General features: G+C 35.4%; 1 protein-coding gene across 3 annotated transcripts in view; it reads right to left on the bottom strand.

Moving 5' to 3' along the window:
- The window catches only part of PDE1A (phosphodiesterase 1A), a 401,882-nt gene that overhangs the window by 321,221 nt on the left and 58,624 nt on the right, over positions 1–22,037 (bottom strand).

The following is a 22,037-nucleotide window of genomic DNA, read 5'->3' on the forward strand; positions in this document are numbered from 1 at the left end:
GAAGAAATGAAATCTGCTAATATATTAGGAAATGTCAAATTCTTCTTATTACATTCTGGAACACAATTATCAAAAACTCTAACTGAAAGTAACTGTGGCAGATCAATGGGATGCTATTTAGTTATAGGCATGCCTTTAAATCATACCACATAGCTATCTATTCTTCCTGACTATATGCAGACATCATATACTTCCACTCAACTGCAGTAAATGCCTATTGTGTTTTCATTTATGAAAAAGAAATAATAAATGCTTGACATATTTCTGCATTATTAAAACAAGATATATTCTAAATAAAATACCTTTCTATTGAGAAATGAATTAACAGTACATAAAACTTAAGGCATATTTTCAATATTAAAATTGGATTTTTCCAAATTATCCAAAATGCGTATTATACCAATATTATGGGTTTAAAATATTCTTTATTTTCTCTTCTACGTTAAAATGTTACTTTTATTGTATATTTAATTTTCATGGGGATTTTTTGCTTTATTTCTCTTCTTTTCTGCTGATTTTTCTGCTCAAGCACCAAACTGGTTTAATTACTGTAGCTTTTTGTATGCCTAAACATTGAATAATAACAGTCTTCCTTCAGTTTATTTTTCCCCTTACCACAAAACTTTTTTGGATATTAATGTATGTGTACTAGTCCATTCTCGTGCTACTAATAAAGACATACCTTAGACTGGGAGATTTATAAAGGAAAGAGGTTTAATGGACTCACAGTTCCACATGGCTGGGGAGTCGTCATAATCATGGCAGAAGACAAAGGAAGAGCCAAGGGTCATCTTACATGGCAGCAGGCAAAATGGCTTGTGTAGAACTCCAATTTATAAAACCCATCAGCTCTCATGGGACTTATTCACTACACGAGAACTGTATGGGCGAAACCAACCCCATGATTCAATTACCTCCACCTGGCCCCATCTTTGACACGTGGGGATTATCACAATTCAAGGTGAGATTTGGGTGGGGACAAAGCCAAACCATATCAGCATGTTTATTCTTCTCCATAAATTTATTTTTATATATAATCATTGTATATATACAAATCTATTAATTTGAGCAAAAGAATATTGAGGATAATAGGAGTCAGGTGGCTCATAATTGGAGATGGAATTTCACATATGGAAAGGGGAAGAACTAAAATAGGTACTATGGCATTGGCTAGAAGTTAGAGGTACTGGTATAAACCATAGGTTTTATAAATATAATATATACAACCCTAGCTATGTCCAGTGAGAGGAGCAAGAAACGACACAACAGTAGCAATTAGCACACTTAGCACCCACATGTTAGTTTCTATATATGATATGCTACTAAAAGTGATCAAGATTCTTTATAAAACAGGCTGAATCCAGGGCTGAGGAGAGAGAAAGTGCAAGATAAATCTGGAATACATCACACTAGAAAGTAAGGATGCGTTCAAAGAATTATGGGAGCATATCAAAAGAACATGCGAATGAGCTTGAAGAGACTTCATTTATCAAATCTAGGACAATTTGAGCATCTAAATAAATAATGATAGCAATGTTTTATGTCTTATTGCCCACTGAATAAAATCAGAATCCATGAGTCATTACTGATAAAAATGAATGAATGAATACATTAGGAATAAAGGTCTTCCTATTGGAAAACACCAACTGATAAATACCAAAGGAATGATAGAGCTAGAAAACCAGTGAATAGTAAAACCATTGGGTGAAAATTTGGTGAGAAGGAAGCAGGATATTTATACAGTCTCAAAATGTCATTCTATAATTTCTAATTAATTCAAAAAATTAAAAATGGGAATATTACTGGTATTGCATCACTATTAGGACAAACTAGGATTAATTATGTACCTTCTGACCCAATATCACAAAAACAAGTCAACTCATTTTAGTAGAAATAAAAATGTCTAATTCTTTTGGTGGAAATACCAAACATAACCAAAGTGAGGGAAAGTCTATAAATAATTGGCCTGTACTCTAAAAATGTCAAGGTCAAAAAACACAAGGAAAGGTTGAAGAACCATTCCAAATTAAAAGACCCAAGAGAACTGACAACTAAATGCAATGTATCATCTTAGATTTGCTTATACATTAGGAATTACATAGATATAAAAGATTATTGGGACAAAGACAAAACTTAAAAAAGAACTGCAGATTAAACAGCATTTTATCTGTATTAAATTCTTTGATTTCAATTGTGCTCTATATGTGCAAAGGTGTGATAAAAATTATATGCATTATGTAATACATATTTAATTTGATTCTAGTCATATAATAAACTTCATATTTATATGCATGTTTAATTTTACATGAATAAAGAGAATAAAAGACAATGATAAATGGGGCAAAACATAAACAATTGTTCCTGGAGTTCCTTGTACTATTCTTGCAACTTTAAAATTATATTACATTTGAAAATTGTTTAAAAACTAGTTGCAACTTTAATTTTTAAATCATATGGAAATTATAGATTTTAAAAGGTCAAAGGAAATGTATAATTTAGCATTATCTTGAAATGTTATATCTTACAATAAATTTTGCTACATCAAAACTTTGTGATGCCATATTTCGGAAGCAAGGTTAACAACTTTGGGAGAATGACATCTGTGTATTGTCTCTATTTATAGTGATTTACAAACAAAACAAAACAATCAATAATAAGTAAGATGGGTAATCAGTGAATATGTTGAGTATTAAGCCCAACCAAAATCTTCCCCCTTCACCCTGAAGGGGATTCAGGTAAATCCCCCTTCTAAGGTTTACCTGAATTCTTCAAGTAGAATCAATCATACAACTCAACTCACATACCATTGTTTTTCTAATTTTCCTAGGACATATAAAACTTTCTACCTTGGATAATAATTACGTATACACACATTATCTTTGAGAATCAACTAAAAGAACTCCTTAAGCATAGAACTCCTATTTGCTTAAAAATTTTTCGGTGCCTGCCAGATGCCCTTAAGATGGTCAAACTGTTTAATTTACATTACATAAAATATTATATACTATATTTAAGCTTCATAAATCACATATATATATATAAAATATAGTTTGGCTATGATGTGGTTTGGCTCTGTGTCCCCACTCAAATCTCAGGTTGAATTGTAATTCTCATTGCTGGAGGAGGTTCCTGGTGGGAGGTTATTGGATCATGGGGGCAGATCTCCCCCTTGCGAAATAGTGAGTGAGTTCTCATATATGATGGTTTAAAAGTGTGTGACACTTCCTCTTTTGCTTTCTCTCTCTCCTGTCAACATGCGAAGATGTGCTTGCTTCCCCTTCACCTTTCACCATGATTGTGAGTTTCTTAAGGCCTCCCCAGTCATGCCTCCTCTACAACCTGTGCAACTGTGAGTCAATTAAACTTCTTTTATTTCTTTTTTCTTTTTATTTTTTAATTTTTTTTATTTTTGAGACAGAGTTTCACTCTTGTTGCCCAGGCTTGAGTTTAATGGCATGATCTCGGCTCACAAACCCCCGCCTTCTGGATTCAAGCAATTCTCCTGCCTTAGCCTCCCAAGTAGCTGGGATTACAGGCATGTGCCACCACGCCCGGCTAATTTTGTATTTTTAGTAGAGACAAGGTTTCTCCATGTTGGTCAGGCTGGTCTTGAACTCCTGACCTCAGGTGATCTGCCCACCTTGGCCTCCCAAAATGCTGGGATTTCAGGCATGAGCCACTGCACCCGGCCAAACTTCTTTTTTCTTTTTCTTTTTTTTCCTTTTCTTTTTTTTTTTTTTTTTTTTTATTATACTTTATGTTCTAGGGTCCATGTGCACAATGTGCAGGTTCATTACATATGTATACATGTGCCATGTTGGTGTTCCGCACCCATTAACTCGTCATTTACATTAGGTATATCTCCTAATGCTATCCCTCCCCCTCCCCACCCCACAACAGGCCCCAGTGTGTGATGTTCCCCTTCCTGTGTCCAAGTGCTCTCATTGTTCAAATCCCACCTGTGACTGAGAATATGCGGTGTTTGGTTTTCTGTTCTTATGATAGTTTGCTGAGAATGAGGGTTTCCAGCTGCATCCATGTCCCTACAAAGGACATGAACTCATCCTTTTTTATAGCCACATAGTATTCCATGGCGTGTATGTGCCACATTTCCTTAATCCAGTCTATCATTGATGAACATTTGGGTTGGTTCCAAGTCTTTGCTATTGTGAATAGTGCTGCAATAAACATACGCGTGCATGTGTCTTTATAGCAGCATGATTTATAATCCTTTGGGCATATACCCAGTAATGGAATGGCTGGGTCAAATGGTATTTCTAGTTCTAGATCCTTGAGGAATCGCCACACTATTTTCCACGGTGGTTGAACTAGTTTACAGTCCCACCAACAGTGTAAAAGTGTTCCTATTTCTCCACATCCTCTCCAGCACCTGCTGTTTCCTGACTTTTTAATGATCGCCATTCTAACTGGTCTCAGGTAGTTATGCACAGCAGTGTGAGAACAGCCTAATATAGGCTAGGTCTCTCAAAATCTCACCACCCATTCCTTCACTAAATAGACACACGGTCCAGGCTTTGGCAATATTGGATGACTTTCAGTTCACCTAAATCACTATATTTTTCCCTCCAAGAAGTTTTAGTTCCTTTGCCTAGAATATGCTTCCTTCAAATTCTTCCCCCAGCCATTTCTGGCTTAATGTTTAACCCTCAGTATGGGTATGCCTTGCTTCTAGAAGTCTTCCTTGAGAGTCAAATCTGAGACAGATGTCCCTTCTTTGTGGCTGTGTATGTTTACTTCCAGTTTCAAATCATCTGTAGCATGATTACAATAGCACTTAACTTCTTTTCATTAATCATTAACTATAACTTTCCTGTCTTATTTTGTACAGCATTGAGGGAATAACTCATTTTTGTATTCCACACTTTTCTTTAATACTATCTTGTATAAAGTAGTTTGGCAATTAATAAATGTATATCTATATTGTACTTGAGGAAAATGCTACTTATGAATTTTGAGTTTGAAGAGAAATCTATGTATCTATATATCTACATAGATATATATCTCTTTCTCTCTCTCTTTCTTGCTCAGACCTCTGAGAAGGCTTAGAAATAATGACAGCTCAGTAGCCATGGGCATACCTAGCACCAAGACCTTAGCTTCTACATATCGTTATCCACTAAAAAAGAAATCTCCATCTATCCACACTTGCATGCATATGTAGCTGAATAACTTATGTTTCCCAAAACAACGTATTTCAGTACTTAATTTAGTACTCTTATTCTTCTTTTTGAATAGAACAAGGAAAAAGAGTGGAAAAGATAGCTAATCCTCTGGGGTTTCATATGCTAAAACAGTCCTGAGATACACAAGTTAAACTTGGCATACTTTGGATCTGGGCCAGAAATTGTTTTTATTGGCTGTAGAAAATGGAATTTTAGATCATGTTGAGCCACACTATAATTATGTTTGGAAATGCATAATGTGATGGTCGAGCATTCAGTGTGACTAAATGAGTTTATATCTTCTGGAAAGTGATTGATCATATTTTTCTCGGCATTTAAGCCTTATGCAGGCAAAAAGAAAAGAAGTTTTACTTCCTAACACCATTTACTGAAAATACAGAAATATAAATATTTCCAAAAGACAATGAGGAATTATAAAGGAACTTTCTTCTAAATATAGATATCAAGATCTCAACAGGGTTAATATAAGCCTAAAGTCAGCTTTTTATTGATAGAAAAACAACAGTAAAACAAATCATTTAGAGTAAATAGTTTATGCCTTGAGCTATCACCTCAAAATAAACATTCCATTTTCCCATTTGACATTGACTCAAATGACATTGTTTTGCTTCTAAACAGGATTATTTTTTCTAGGTTCCATGGATGTCGGTGATTTCCTTCAGGAGAGTTGAAACTGATAAATATTGTTTTAGAGAGCTGATCTGGGAGTTGAAAGGAAAATATTTTATGCCAATAAAAATTAAATTAGCTTCAATGTGAAAGCTATACAAAAGAGGAAAATACATAACACAAGAATATAATTCAACGATTTAGGCAATGTTAAGAGCTGAAATACCATATAGCTTTTAATATTATTATTTGGATAAGTTTCTGCCTAAGGCAATACCAATTTAAACATTTCCGGTTTCATTCCCGCCAAATATTGTTGTTTTTTCCATTATTGAAGCTTAAAAATACTTGGGCTGTTTTAAAGATTAGTGTGTTGGCATAAAACTGCACATGCTTCCTAAAAGTATTTTCTTTAACCCTCAATCATGACATTTAAAAATATTTTTCATGGTATTTAAATATTGTCAAGGACCTCATTAGGCAATTAGTTATGATAGAAATGAGGTAACATGCTGAGCCATGAATATTCAGTATTTATCACTACTTAAAATGCTAATGTGCAAGATAAAAATGCCAAGTACACTTTTTTGGATTCATTGAAAATTATAGGGATGGCATTGTGTTTTCACCATCTTGGCTTTTATCAGTATATTAAGATTTTAAATATAATAGCCAGAATATATTAATTAAAAAGCAAAGTCGTTAGCAATGGTTTCCAAGGGTTATTTTGTAGTATCTTAAAATGCTGGCTAGATGAAAAGCATGCACAATTACCACATCTCCTGCCTAGAAGAGATTGTAGACCACTCAGCTCTGTTAGAACAGCATACCAGTGAAGTCAAGGTTCAATTAACATAGGACAAAGATAAACTTATCTTAGCCATTGACATCATAAAGGCATGTTGTTTACCCCAAATTAAATCAGGTCAGAGGATGGAGATAAATTTTACTGCTATTAAACATTTGTTAAATTGAGTGCAGTCTCCTGTTTTGGTCAGGAGTGATTACTACAACATACCTTGACTGAGACTAAGTATTCTCTGTCTAAAATGTCAGACTTAAGAACTGAGGACAGATATATATTTGCTTTGAAGCAAAGAGCATGTATTTAGATTGAAAATTTGCTTTGTAAATGGAAATGAAGGAAAAAACAATTAACAGATTTGCTAATATTGACGTTTGGTTAATTAACTTACCTACATTACACATGTGGACTGTTTAGTTCAAATGATTAAATATTAAGTTTATGTGCCTTTCAATGATTAAGCAGCCTTCTCTGATAGAGAATAAAGAGCATGAACTCTGGTTTGGTTGGAATCCCAGCTCCTCATCTAACAAGGTATGTGATCCCCAGAAAATTATTTCAAATAGTTAAGGTTAAATTTCCTCATCTTCAAAGAAGGGAAAAGAATCATGACCACTATATAGGATTTCTGTGTTTTTTAAGTGAGATAATATATATAGATCACATAGACAAATGCCTGATACATAGTAAACTTGCACAAAATCTTTTGTTTTGTCATTTTAATCTATACATTAAACTCTAGAATTATGCTTACAAGTTCGTTAGGTTCAAAAGGACGGCCTCTGGGAAAATGTTTACTTTGAGAACTTTTTTTCACTCTCACACACACACACACACACACAAACACATATACTCTATTCATATTTTACATATCACTTTATTATATTTCCCTTTATAAATTTTCGTGTTCCTCATTATTCCTAGATAATGTTGCACTTGGTTTTGATGTCCTAATATCTCATGTCAACTATGAGCAATCATTTCCAAGCAGATGAAGCTGGGATATGGCCACATAAGACCATATGAGAATGAACTGAGAGATTTTCCAGACTGTGAACACACCTGACCCTCTACTTCCCATTCTTGCCAAATTCTGACACTTTCCAGTGACCTTCCTGATTACCAGTTTAGTTCATGAGGAGCCCTTTTTGCTGATGACAATGTATGCCACAAGTAAAGAGGAATAGAAGAAACAGGTTGTAGACCACCAAAAAGTCAAGGTCCTCACACTTTCAGTAAGGATGATGTTGTAGGCCTGGAGACTAAGGGATCCCTTCTATGAGGCACGCATGCCTACCCTGTAAAGACCATCTCAAAGGCTATATTTTCAACCTTATTTTCACTGGTGCTCTCTGCTCTTTCCCTCTGAACAACCACAAATCTATCTATACTTTCTTATGGCATGACTCACTTTCTATTATGTATTATAGTTTCTTATGTCCATGACACATTTCGCTACTAGGCTTCTGTGCATTACAGATAATAAGTGATTTCTGAATTAATTAATTAATTAATTAATATGAAATGTCTCCCTCTGAACTGTGCCTAAACTATTTAAACAGGCTTGCACTTCAGAGTTTCATCCATAATCTGTCATATAGATGTTTCTGATGAGCACAAACATTGGTCAACTTTTTGACATTATGGGGCTAGAACACAAACTTCTTGGAGCTCTAGTTTTGTCTCCTTAACTATGTGATACTGCTTCACAACCGTGACGTTACTGTTGTTTTCCCAGATCCCAGTCATGCCTTATGATGACAAGCTGCATTTTTAACATTTTAGTGCTACAGTATAAGCTCAGTGAACCTTCTTTTAATTTGCAAATCTTTGGTTTTCCTAACATTTCAAGATTCTAACACTCATGCTTGGCACGTTGGGTGTGCTCAGTAACTTGATTTTATTTCTTCCATTCTCCCTTCCTTCCTATCTCACTCCTTTCTTCTTTATTTTAAACCATTTTGGAGCATACGTTTCTAATCAATAAACAAATAAAATCACATCATTTGCTTAGCCTTATCATTTAGATTTTTTTTTTGTTCTCATGTTGAAAGCAGGTTTTAAAGACTTATAGTTTAGAATTACCTTTGAATTCTTCTTTCAACTTATGTTTCCCTTTTTGAAGTCTGGTTTACACATACCCCGAAACTCCACAATTGAAAAGTATATGCGACATTTTAGAACCCAACAGAAACGTTGGGTTATGGACCATTCTTCTGTGAAAATTGTAAAGAATCTCAGAAATTTAGAACTGAAAGAAAAAACTTCAAAGGCATTCCAAAACAGCTCCCTGTTCTTTCCACACTACATCCAAAAAAACTATCACCCACTGCTAATGACTGTGCATGCCAGCCAATTTTTATCTACTAACAAAGGTATTCACTTTCAGCAGAGTTCCAAATTGATTTAATTTAGTGCAGTTTGATGGATAAAATCTAAACGATCTTTTTTATTTAAAAACTAACACTACAGAGTTGTCTTAATCTACTGTGGTTCTGTTTTTAGCAGATACAAACATAAGTTATGGTGTTGCTGTGGAAAGGTACTCTAGAGATTATTTGGTTCAGACTCTATTTTCCTCTGGGGAAACTGAGGCCACAAGACATACTAAAGCAATATCTTTTTCCTCTAGCCCACAAATTTAAAATTGATTCTTCTCTATATTTAAAGATATATGTTTAAATTTAAAATAATTACTATTGGAGATTACAGAATTGTACTACCTACAGGATCACATCACACACACAAACACACACATACACACACACAACCCAGGAAATCCTTCTAAATCTTCTTAGGATAGTCTTATCAAACCTTGTAATAAGCCTGTGAATAAAAGGCATCACCAAATGATAGCTTATCTAAATGTGGATGTATCCTTGCCAAATATCTAGGCTGACCCAGAAAAAAATATACCAAAAAAAGAAAAAGCAAATGAAAAGACAATTAACTCAACTTAACCAAAAATGAAAAAAAGAAAAAGGAAGGAAGAAAGGAAGGAAAAAGAAAGAAAGAAAGAAAAAAAGAAAGAAAGAGAAAGAAAGAAGGAAGGAAGGAAGGAAGGAAGGAAGGAAGGAAGGAAGGAAGGAAGGAAGGAAGGAAGGAAGGAAGGGAGGAAAGAAAGAAAGAAAGAAAGAAAGAAAGAAAGAAAGAAAGAAAGAAAGAAAGAAAGAAAGAAAGAAAGAAAGAAAGAAAGAAAGAAAGAAAGAAAGAGAAAGAAAGAAGGAAGGAAAGAAAGAAAGAGAGAGAAAGAAAGACATAATAACAGCTCCATGGAAAAATTCATTCTGTATCATGAATAGTGAAAAAATGAGGAAAGGCTATAAGAATAACCTCCCTCACCTCATTACCTCTCCCTATACTCCTTCACCAAAGGAGGATGTTTGTAGTTCAAATATTGTCAACAGCATTTCAGGTTGAAAGGAGAAAGTGCCTCTGTCTGATTTTTATGCCATACAGGCTTATTTTCCACATTCTCTGAGAGACACTAAACATTCATTCTTTCACATTTGTACCTTTATTTCTATTTATATTTCTATGATTCTACAGAATCATAAAGTCCTAGTATTCATAAAATCAGATGTGAAAGAGACCCATATTTGAATGTTGGTTACATTACTTAACTAGCTATTTGACCACCAGATAATTTTCTGAAATCTCTCTGCCTCGATTTCGTATTACTAAAATAGGCTTGAGAATAATTACTACTACATAGGACTGCCCTAATAACCGAAGAGAATCAGAGTGAATTTTGAACCCTCTATAGTATATGTTGCATTTAAATTTAAATTTTTTTAATGATTAGACTTTGGCTATTATACTAAACTAAATTACAACAAGTTGGATCATCCATGTAAAGCATTTATAATACTACAACATAAAATGTGCTAGCTAAAATTATTTTTAGGTTGTTGTCAAGATTAAATAAAATAATAGAAATATATTAATTTCTGAGCATAGAACACGGCACACAGCAAGTGGCACTCAATAAATGTTGGCTTTTTAATCATTATCGTCATTATTACCACTGGTATTATCTTATTTACTCCTACTGCCAACTGCCTTCTCTTTTATTCAATACCGAAGGAAACAAAAGCACCATCAAGCACATATCACATTTTCAAAAGACTGTGACACTACCAATATTTACTAACCAGAGAGAAAGAGAGAATGGAAAAAGGAAAAGAATGGAAGAAATGGAGACATAAAGTGCCACATCGAGCCAGAAAGTTTCCAACTGAAAAAACAAGCTATGAAATCTTCCATGAGTGGAATTCAGGGCTGGCCAATTTATGACTCCACCTCATGTCATGTGCCTCAGTTAGCCCAGAGGCCAAAATGCAAGCATTTGCCCATGAAAGTGAATTTACTGGCTTATGGTAGGAAACAATATACCAATGACATCAAGCTAGTCCTCAAAAATGCTTTCATTAAAAAGAAAAAACCAACATTACTAGGGCAATGAAAATTCCCTGCAGTTTGATTAAATCAAGACTGGCTAAGATCAAATCAGGCTCGTTCCTTTTAAAGCTATTGTTCTCTTTTTCATATTTCCAAAGAACCATGCTTTGGAAATTATAATTTCTTCATCAGAGAGATGTTATATGAACATCACTGTATGACCTGGTAGCTTTTCACTATGTATAAAAAAGACACAAAGAAAAAAAAAAAGAATTTCTCACATTTGCAAAAATTAATGTATATGGACTATAAAAAGGGAAAAAAGTAGTTATCTACAGCTGGCACTGTTTGTTGTAGCAGTTTCTGAAACAATAGAGAACATATCAAAAGTACATGAATCACCATATGCAAGTCCTTTCCTTCTGACAAATTTAATTTACAAATAACTTAAGCCTGTATTCTGTAATTCCCATTGAAGTTAGTGAAAGTTGGGTTCTGAGTCTTGTTTAGATGACCAATGCTATGGAAATACGTGCTTGAAAGGTATTTTTCTTTTTATTAAAAATATTTTAAATATACAAATGCATAAAGTATTACTACGCATATGAATATATGAAAAGACAAAACTATGCACACTCCCCAGATCTATTTCTGCTATTAACTGGCATCATCAGAAAATGCTGTACCTTACTTAACTGTGTAAGTAACTAAGCCTTTTTCAAAATGTTAATCATTTTTTATAAAAATTAATCTGAAATGTATGATATACTTCTACCAATAAGAATTTGGCTATTCTTTTAAGCCATAATCAGGTACCTGAGGTCACATGTCAGTGCGAATTTGCATAACCTAACTCCGGTTGCTTAAACTTTTGATGGCACCAAGAACACCGAAAGAGAAGCAACCTGAGGATGCTCAGAATTGTGCAGTAGCGCTGCCCACGCAGCTTGGAGCTGCCCCTCTCTCCTGCTGCCTCCATGGCTTTGTTTTTCTCACTACTTCTGCTCTGCACTGCTTTCCTCCCAGCACCTCTGCTTTCCTTTTTACCTTTTTCTGTCATTCACCATTCAGTGTCAACCATGGGCTAGAACTTCTGCTGGGCACTGGTTCCAAAGCAGCAAACAAGACAGACACCTTTTCTTGTCCTAACAAAGATTAAATTCCTGTCTCATTTGCATAGGTCTTGTTTTCTTTGTTGTTTTCTTGTTTTCTCTGTTTTGTTTTCTTTGTTGTTCAGGACTTGTTCAGTTTAACTTCCAGCACCTTGATTCTGTGATCACCACTAATCTACAAAATCTTTTCTCTGCTCAGTGAACAAGGCCACTAGGTTTTACTGGAACAGACTGTTGCACTAAAGCATTTCCCATCTCAGTTTCTACTGAACCCCCAAGCAAAAAAGGTGACAACTTGCCTCATGTTTCACAGTGAGCTGGAGGCCCATCAAAGTAGGACTTGCAGAGCAAGAGTTCGAGAGCCAGTAACCTTCAAACGTGCTGCATTTAAGTCTGCTAAAGCCCTGCAATGCCAGTGTGTAATCACCACGGCAAAACCACAATAATCAAGGGATAACTTTCCTACCCTTACCTTTTTCTCCTCACCCGCCCCCCGCCCCCACATCCAGTCAAGCAAACATGAAGCAGCCCTGTAAATAGGTACTAGCCAAGAAAAAAGAACAGATGGTGACTGCACTTTTACTTCTTTTTTTGCCATGGACAGTCCGCGCAAACAGATCCAAGTTGACCAGTTAGAAAACCTTTCACCTTAAATGAAGACAGACACTTTATTTCATTCAACTAGGCATATCATTACTGAGACTAATTTTTTTGTGTGTCCAGAAGTGACTCGATGTATTTTTATGATCTAAAAATGATCAGATAAATTATAGTTTCTGCTCAAGTTTTCATTGTCCACCTCAGCAAAGCTTGGTGGTAGCAAGACTCCTCATTAGGGTAATTCCTTTGTTTTGGCACTATCATTATTAGTCATTCATTACAAAGCTGATACGGTGATGAAAGAGCTCAAAAAGCTTTTTGGGATACCTCTTGATGCAGACCATTTTTTTTCTCAGTTCTGGAAAAAGTCAACAAGACAACTCCACAGCCAAATTGGACACACGATGCCCATTTGGTCTACTTATTTTCCAAAAGAATTGTGAACTTCTTCATTTAAAAAAAAAAAAAAAAAAAAAAGAATCTGTGTGCAGGGAATTACTTTAACACAGGAATTTGCTAACAAGTATGTGTGTGTCCTGATTATTCAAAGTAAATTATATTTAGGTTATTTTCAACCCATTAAACCTATGCATTTATTCAAATTAACTCAAGAAAATTCAGATCTAATTCATATCTTTGAAACCACATAGATGTGAACTCAATGTGGATGTAAAATGCTGCCCAACTAGCCATCAGGGTTGCCTAGCTCTAATCAGGTTCTCTAACCTGTTAGACTAGTTCCTTCAGAGTGTGGTCCCTGGATCAGTAGCATCCACATTACCAGGGAACTTATCAGCCATGCAAACAATTGGCCCCACCTCCCAAGCCTACTGAAGTAGAAACTGTTGGGGGTGGTGGTTCTAGGGGCAGCAATATGGATCTTAACAAAACCTGCTAGAGACTCTGATACACACTAGTTTCAAAGTCACTGTATTGACACAAAGACCTTTTAATAACAACTATTTCATAGTGCTCCCTTTATTAGCCTAAATTTTATAAATGACATAACCTACCCATATAAACTTTTGAATCAATATAATACCTTAGCTGTGTAATGCCTAAATAAAAGTAGTATAATAAAATAATATTAATTTCTCTATATTAGCATTCAGGCATAATGACACTTAGAGATTCTGAAGTATTCAAACAATTGAACCAGTCACCGTGAGCACAACAGCTACACATGCAGATAAGGAGAGCAATGAAGGATTCCTGACTCAAATATCATGATGACATTAGTGATGTGATACAACTGAGTAACTCTGGGAAATTTTAAACTACACAGAAATACAATCCTCTATCTTTTATCAATATGTACAATAGCAGCATTCCTGGAAAATCAGTGTATACTACAACTGCCAAAAAATGTGCATGTGTGTTTATACGTAAAATCAAATTAGTTTCTAGGCTCCAATTAATATAAACAGGTTTTCTCCTACACAAATGTCTGGTGAGGAATTTAAAATTCTTGCAGGAAAGATACAATGTTTTATGTTGTAGGATGGATAGCATCTCACATCTTAATGCCTGTGGTTAATCATTGGAACAAGCATAAAAACATCCCCCAGCACTTTTAAACATTTCCTAACAGTAAGTTTGAACGCCTTTGAGAACACTGAAAACCAGTCAGTGTGGACTGATCAGGTTGGCACACGTTCCCTTTCTTGTTAGGATGCGTACATGTTTCCGGGCCAGGTGTGCTATATCTCAAGAAACAATTCCACCTTCTTGGCAGAAAAGAAGCTTACTGATTCAGACAATACAAGGAATTTTCTGCCCTGCTGGAATCTTTTTGCAAAATTTTTATATTCTAAAATATTCCTAAATATTAGCTGGTGGCCTTTTATTTTACTGACCTTGTCATGAAATTACCTGCATACAATATAGTAGGCCATTTTCCTCAATTATCGTATATGTTTATATTAAGCACTTAGTTAAACAGGTAGAAAACTGTAAATAAGCAAGATTTCTTCAGCCATCTGCCTGCAAACAATTAAATCTGTGTGTAAACAAAAAAGACTAGATAAAAATCTCAGGAAAAGAATTAAGTTTATAGATGGTAATTAAGCATTCTAGATTCTTCAAGTCAACTTCCAACTCTGAAAGTCTACAGTTCTCTGAAAGGTCCTTTGGACAGTATAATGCCAAAGTAGATTAGTGCTGATGTATGGTTTTGGTAATGATGATTAAAATAGAGTGATGACTGGCAAACCTCAAAATAGAAAGTCTTCACTCTTATGTAAGTAAATTATCTTACAAAAAAGCATGTACTGACAAGCAGTACTCAGCAGAAATAACTCTAGGAAGTGCTTTAGACTTATATATTGTTTTTGATGTTGTATGAAGGACCATTTCTCCACATACAATAACTGGATAAATAACAGCTATGGTAAAGGGAAGAAATTTAAAATGGTTACAGTAAAAATAGGTTTGGTTTAATGAGGGGATAAATACCGAGCCTTAACAATTCATTAGATTCTATTTAAGATGTAGCTTTATTTATGACTTGTGTTAGGCAAAGTAAAATTTATGCTATACGTTCCTCTATTGATAAGGGAAACAGTCCTCTATAAAGCATCAATATTAGCAAATGTACATAAAAAATACATGATATTGAGATACATATTTACAACAGTAGTTACAGCAAGTAGCTTGAATGAAAATTTTAGGAGAATGCCACTGGTCTTGTCTTGAGATAATGTGGAATAACCATGGTGCAGTGGGAAACAAACAAACAAAGATCATCAATCGAATATGAGAAGGCTTCCTCAAATCCAACACTTTGGAACTAACCCCCAATCTGTAACAAGCCTCCCAAGAAAGGCATTCATAATAAAAAACAAACAAAGCAACATTTTCATTGCTTATTACCTAAATTATATTCAGTGCATCGTCTGTGGCAGGCACTGCCATGTGCTTTTGAAAAAAAGAAGTTAACAAAATGTGTAAAGTCCCTGTGTCCATGGAGCTTCCATTCTAACTCAGGATGGGAAAAATTCAGTAATAGGTCAGGTACAATAAGAACTATAGGAATTAACAGGCTATGTGAGGGGGATATAGAGTGACCAGAGTGATATAACTGGTGTTAATTAACAATAATGCTCTAAAGCAAATAAAGAGGGTCCATTTGAGTGTAATCGAGAAAACTAAAGCTCAGAGATGATTACAGGAAGTAGCAGACTCAAGACTAAGTCCCAGCATTCCCAGCTCAATCTTATACTCATTTTATTTTATCACCCTGCCTCTGATTGGGAAAATATGCTTATTTGAAGAGTTTTTCTTAACAAAGCAAAATGTGGGGGAGGTCAAAGCTGTAGCCAACCACTTTTTTAAAACACTGAACAGCAAAAACAATTTAAGCCACCATAAATTCCCACTAATTAAAATGTTGCTGAGTGCTCTGATAATTGCACAGATAACTGTGCCAATCCACTCTTCTAGCCATTTGTGGTCCAGATTTTCATCTATCATATTCTAAAGATGACTCTTTAAGCTTATCAATATCTTCTCTTGTTCTTTTTTTATTCTTACACAATATAGTAAAAGCATTTCACATTAACATAATAAACACAATAGCAATCTGTTGCCTGAACTCATGAAGTATTTTATGATTTTAATAATAATTTGGTTTATCACAATTTTTATTCATCTCTAAGATAAATAATACCTATACCTATTAGTGGCTGTTAAATTAATCTCAACAAACTGGCAGAGGGTTCTCGTAAAATGTTAATATTTAGTTAATGAAATTTTGAAGCACCAACGTCAAAGACAGAAGTCCTAATACAAAGCACTAAATGCTTAACATCTTAAGAGAGAAGTTCAGAGAACCTATATAATCTAAGTTTCCAGAGGAGAGAATGTTATAAGACTGCCCCTTGAGAAGGGTCCCTCCAGTAGATATTGTGAGGAAGTTGAACCATAAGAATTTCCTTCAATTCTAACAGCAGGCTTTAAAGTTCTCCCTTTCTTATTCTCCTAAATCAAGTTTTATGTTCTGCCTTGTATTCATTAACGCCTGTGTTTATATCTGTCAGGTGAAACTTGGTCAGAAAAGGAATTTACTAAAATGATACTGGGTGGTTGCACTCTTAATCCACAAATGATCTGTAACCACTCAATGCCTTCCCATCAGTAACTTCACATTCTGAATCTGCTCAAGAGCATCAGTTGACTAAGCCTAAGACCCTAAAGGAACTCTAGCTACCAGGAAATGAAGAAAGAGAGCGAATATCCGGCCACCTTTAGCTTCCATAACAGGAATAACTACCAACATTCAATGGGGAAGGCTACAAAGGGGATGGAATGTAAGCAGCCAAAAAACCCCTAATGAATATCCACTGTAGCATTCACAGTATTTCAGCGTTGGGTTTTTTTTCTCAAAACTCTAAGATTCTAGAGAATAGTAATCTTCCCATGGTGCTTAGCACCTAGTACAAACAGGAGCTCAATAAATACTTAGTTGTTTTTATCATATTATTCCACTTTAAACCCTTAAAGTCAAAGAACCCACTTCTTAGCCACCTCAATCTCCATTCACTGATAACTGCCAAGTCATCTTTTGTTCTTCCTTCTTCCTCATTGTTGTTATTTAGTCCATGGCCACAATTGATACTACCTCTTTTAACATCTTGCTCATTCATTCCAATCCCTCTTCCAACCTACCACAAGAGTGACTTTCCTAAAAATAAATCTGCATAAAATCCATCAATCCAACTATTGTTATCTTTGTCCCTCAGAGGCAAGAGAATATCTTATACCTTGAAGCCTTCAGTCACAGGTCCTCTCTTTTTCAATACTCCCAGCAGTATCTTCAGTGACAGGTGCACATTCAACCCTCAAGATAGGTCAAGCCTCTCTTCCCCAATGTTACTTTCCATCACCAGCTCAACCTTTCATTCAAGAACATTAAAAGCCTTCTGATCCCATAGAATATTGAAACCTATATGTAACATATTTTTAAGAGATGAGGTGTCACTATGTTGCCCAGGCTTGCCTCTAACTCCTGTGCTCAAAGAATCCTCCTGCTTCAGCTTCCCAAGTATCTGAGAGTAACTACAGCTGTGCACCACCACACCCTGATTGCAACCTGTATGTAACTTTAATATTGCATTTGCCTTGTTTCCTTTGCTTTACTAAAGATGACTTTTCTTTCATGTATGAAACCAGAGTTCAAGTAGAATTGTTGGTGGATAGAATTGGATTAAGTATGCATAAATAAGAGTAACTAAAAAGAATAGAGCCTCTAATGTTCAATTGTATTTGAACAAAAAGAATAAGCCATTCTCCTGAATAACTATAACTACAAATTAGAAAATATCAGGTTTTCAATGAGAGAGAATGTTATCATTGTATTAGGTTGATGCAAAAGTAATTGTAGTTTTTAATGGCAAAAACTGCAATGACTTTTGTACCAACCTAAGAGTAGCATTCTTATTTAACCCACTCTCCTCCACTTGATATTACAAGGAAAGAAAAAGGTGGAGAGCTGAAAGGGAAGAGAATTCATGGTCAAATGAACTAAGGAAAAAAAAAAAAACAAATAAGCTTCTTTACTATTTGCCAATGTTTTTAATATACTAAAGTGCCCTATGAGTGGTCAGAAGGTGACCTCATACGCAGCATTTCACAGACTTCTTTGGCCATGGAATCTTTTTCTCATGAAGTGTTTATGAGCCTGGAATTCTGAGGTGTATTCATTAGCAAATATTATTTTACAGTGTAGAACTATAGGAATCTGAAAGGAATACGAAAAACTAAAATAAAATTCAACCACTTCCACTCTGGCACATATGATTTCATTACATGAAATAATATATTGTACAGCCATAAAAAGAAATATTTAAATATTGTCAACTAAGTTTTTCCATCAAAAAAATTTAAAAACCTTGGGCCATATTATTCAGGATAAAGCATGGATGTCTGATGCACCTAAACACCTTTACAACCAGGAAAGTTGAATCTGCCCTGCTATTCACTTTGACTCTCCCATCTCTCTCCCATATAAGGTATCCAAGAGTGATACACTTGGGAATAATAACCAAATGGGAAACAAAATATCCCATCATTATTAGTTGAGCCGGCAACCAATAATCCCTCACCAGCCATCTCATAATCCATAGAGTACACAATCTAACCCTCCTACATTCCCCTGTAACAGCGTCCTGTATGTTGCAAGTGACAGAAATAGAACTCAACCTGACTCAAAGAAAAATGGGAAATATGCAGGACCTATAAATGAAGATTCCAGTGTTGGTGCTTTCTTCAGCTGTGGTTTGATTCAGAGTTTCAAATAATATCATCGAGATTTGTTTCCTCTGTGTATCTCAGCTGCCCTTTCCCCTGTGAGTAAGACTCATCCTCATGGTGGATCTCCTTGGCAGCAAAAAGGTTATTCTCACCTCTTCATACTCACAAATCCAGTAGAAGAAAGACCTAAACTAGTTTTTCCCAGAAGCCCCAGAAAAATTTCTCTTGTGTCTTATAGCTCTGATTGTGTTGCATGCTCATCTGTTAATCCAGCAAGATAGACAATGCTTCCTGGATTAAACCAAGGGGGCTCATTCTCTTTAAAATATGTAAATATCTTAAAAGCAGGACTGAGTTCTGATTAGTATCCTCAAACCAAACGCTTGGCATTTAACAGTCTGTTAGGCTTAGGCTTGATTATGGAGAGGGACAAGTGACAAGGACAGCCATGTTTAGGCTAACCTACTCATTCTGTGCATGAAGAAGGGAAAAAGAAGGAACAGGGCACGGGCCTTGCCTTTTAGCATGCAGTGGTTCTCAGCAATTTTCTTAAGATATTGATGAGTCAGATTAGCATACTTCCACCTTAAGAGAAGGATAAGGAAAAAAAGGGGCTAAACAGGGAGCCCTAGAGGCAGTACTGGAGTGAGAGGGGACACATATGTCCCCTCCCCAACAAGAAATACTAGGATTATTTTTCTCTACTGATTTTTTAAAAACTCAAAAATATCAAAACCTTGAAACATTTTTTTTATTTTTTGAAATTTTAAAATAAAAGTAAAAAAGGGATGATGTTATTCATGATCTGTTTTATGAGTTTTAAAATCAAATGCTAATTATATTTTTCTTATGATAAATTTTCTGCATTGTATTAACAAAATAACTACAATTCTAAGGGTAGGCCGGGTGCGGTGGCTCACACCTGTAATCCCAGCACCTTGGGAGGCCAAAGCGGGTGGATCACTTGAGGCCAGGAGTTCGAGAAGAGCCTGGCCAACATGGAGAAACCCTGTCTCTGCTAAAAATACAACAATTAGCCAGGCATGCTGGTACGCACCTGAAATCCCAGATACTCAGGAGGCTCCCTTAAACCCAGGAGGCAGAGGTTGCAGTGAACCGAGAGTGCACCACTGCACTCCAGCCTGGGTGACAGAGCGAGTCTCCAGCTCAAAAAATAAAATAAAATAAAATATAAAAATAAAAAAAAAATCTAAGGGTCTCAATGTATCTAAAAATATTAGTTCATTTAAAAAACAAATATTTATTGTAAAGTTAGCCTCTAATCCCCTGGAATGCTACAGTATTCACAGCACAACAAATATACTATGCAGATCTTATCCCTTGGCCTTCAACCCTTAGATTTAGAGAGCAAACACACTCTGATTTAAACTACTTTGTGTGAAAGAAGAGAATATTTATGCTGCATTGTACTTCAACTAGAAAAGAAATCACCTGCTGCAATTTTGATAGCCTCAAATAAGAATGATTACCATAAGAAAAGAGTTGTGGAAGACATACTTTTATTTTCTTCTGTCAAGAATAGCAGGAACAATTCAAGATCTTTCCACTCACCTACGGCTCTACAAGAGGAAGAACAAGTACATTTCGCAAGGCAAAAAATTTATGTTTTGTTAATATTGATCAACAAATCTATAAAAGATAATTGGTGTCCAAGTCCTTGCAAGGTTAAAATAATATGCAAAATATGTACCACTTATTACAAATTCAGAGTTAATTTTCAAAATCATAGACAAGTACAAGCTGTGGAAAAGCATAAGCATGAAATCAGATTCACCCAGGGCTGCCAAAGAACACTTCTAGGAGCCCATGGTAACAGAATTATCTCCTGGCAAAGAAATTTCTGGCAAGGATATGAAGCTGGTAATGACGAGGGAAGCACTGCTTCTATGCCAGCCCCACTTCTCACTCTATCTGTTAGATAAGTGAATGGGTATTCAGAGCCACGCTGATGGCTATGCTACTCTTTGAAAGCTCTCTCCCCTATCCTGACCTGTTCACCTATACCAAGCCATGCCAAGAATCTAGAATTCCCAAAATTTTCCATGTTTACTTTAGGCTACAGCTCTCATGGAGATTCTACAATTGTTCACCTGAAATTCTGAGTAGTGTTAATGAAAAAATTATTCAATGATACTTGTTAAAGCATGGTAAGAAAGACTTTATTTAGGACCATTGTGACAGGTATAGGGACCATTGCAATGGGGTCTTGCAGTGGTGTATAGGGCAAATATCCTACTCCAAACTCCAAAAACAGCAGAGATGAGTGAAAATTTATAGCCAAAAAGCCGAGTGCAGGTCAATACATGGGAAATTAGTAAAAAGTAAATATTAGGGGTAAGGAGAATTCTGCCTAAACTGAACAAATACCTCTCACCAGGAGTTTTGGCCACCCTACCTAAAATAGACTATGCACCAACCTCTTATTTCCATTCTATAGCTGATTTATTTTCTTTGTCAAAGAAAAACCAGAGCTGGATAGTAGCTAACATGGCAAACATATATATATATATATATATCAGATTTAATTTATGACAACTGCAGTAGGGAGAAAAGAAACATCAATATAGAATCAGGCTCAATTCTGAATACATCAGAGGCAAGTGGGAATTCATAGCCAAGGATCAGGGTCAGGGTGGTCAGTGAATAAAAACATCAGCAATAAGGAGGGATTCTGGCTAAACCAACCTAATAGGAATCTTGCTCAACTCAGGCCAGGGTGCTGAGACCACCAGAACAAAAGCACCGCTGTGCATAGACCCTTTAGCTTTTTTCATTGCTGTATGCCTCACGCTAAGCAGAATTACTGATATACAGTGAACACTCAATCAATGTTTTTGAATGAATATTTAATTAAAGAGTGAGACTTAAACACTACTAAAAAATATTAACTGTATGTTAAAATATAACCATATTAAAAGTATGTTTTTCTACCTCTGTTTTGTTAACTTGACATTACCTCATTTTTTTTAATATGACTTAATCCTTTACAATTATAAAAAATAAACTGTGATGGCTAGTGAAAGGAACAGTGCCTTT

This window comes from Macaca mulatta, chromosome 12, assembly GCF_049350105.2.
Source record: "Macaca mulatta isolate MMU2019108-1 chromosome 12, T2T-MMU8v2.0, whole genome shotgun sequence".
Lineage (NCBI taxonomy): Eukaryota > Metazoa > Chordata > Mammalia > Primates > Cercopithecidae > Macaca > Macaca mulatta.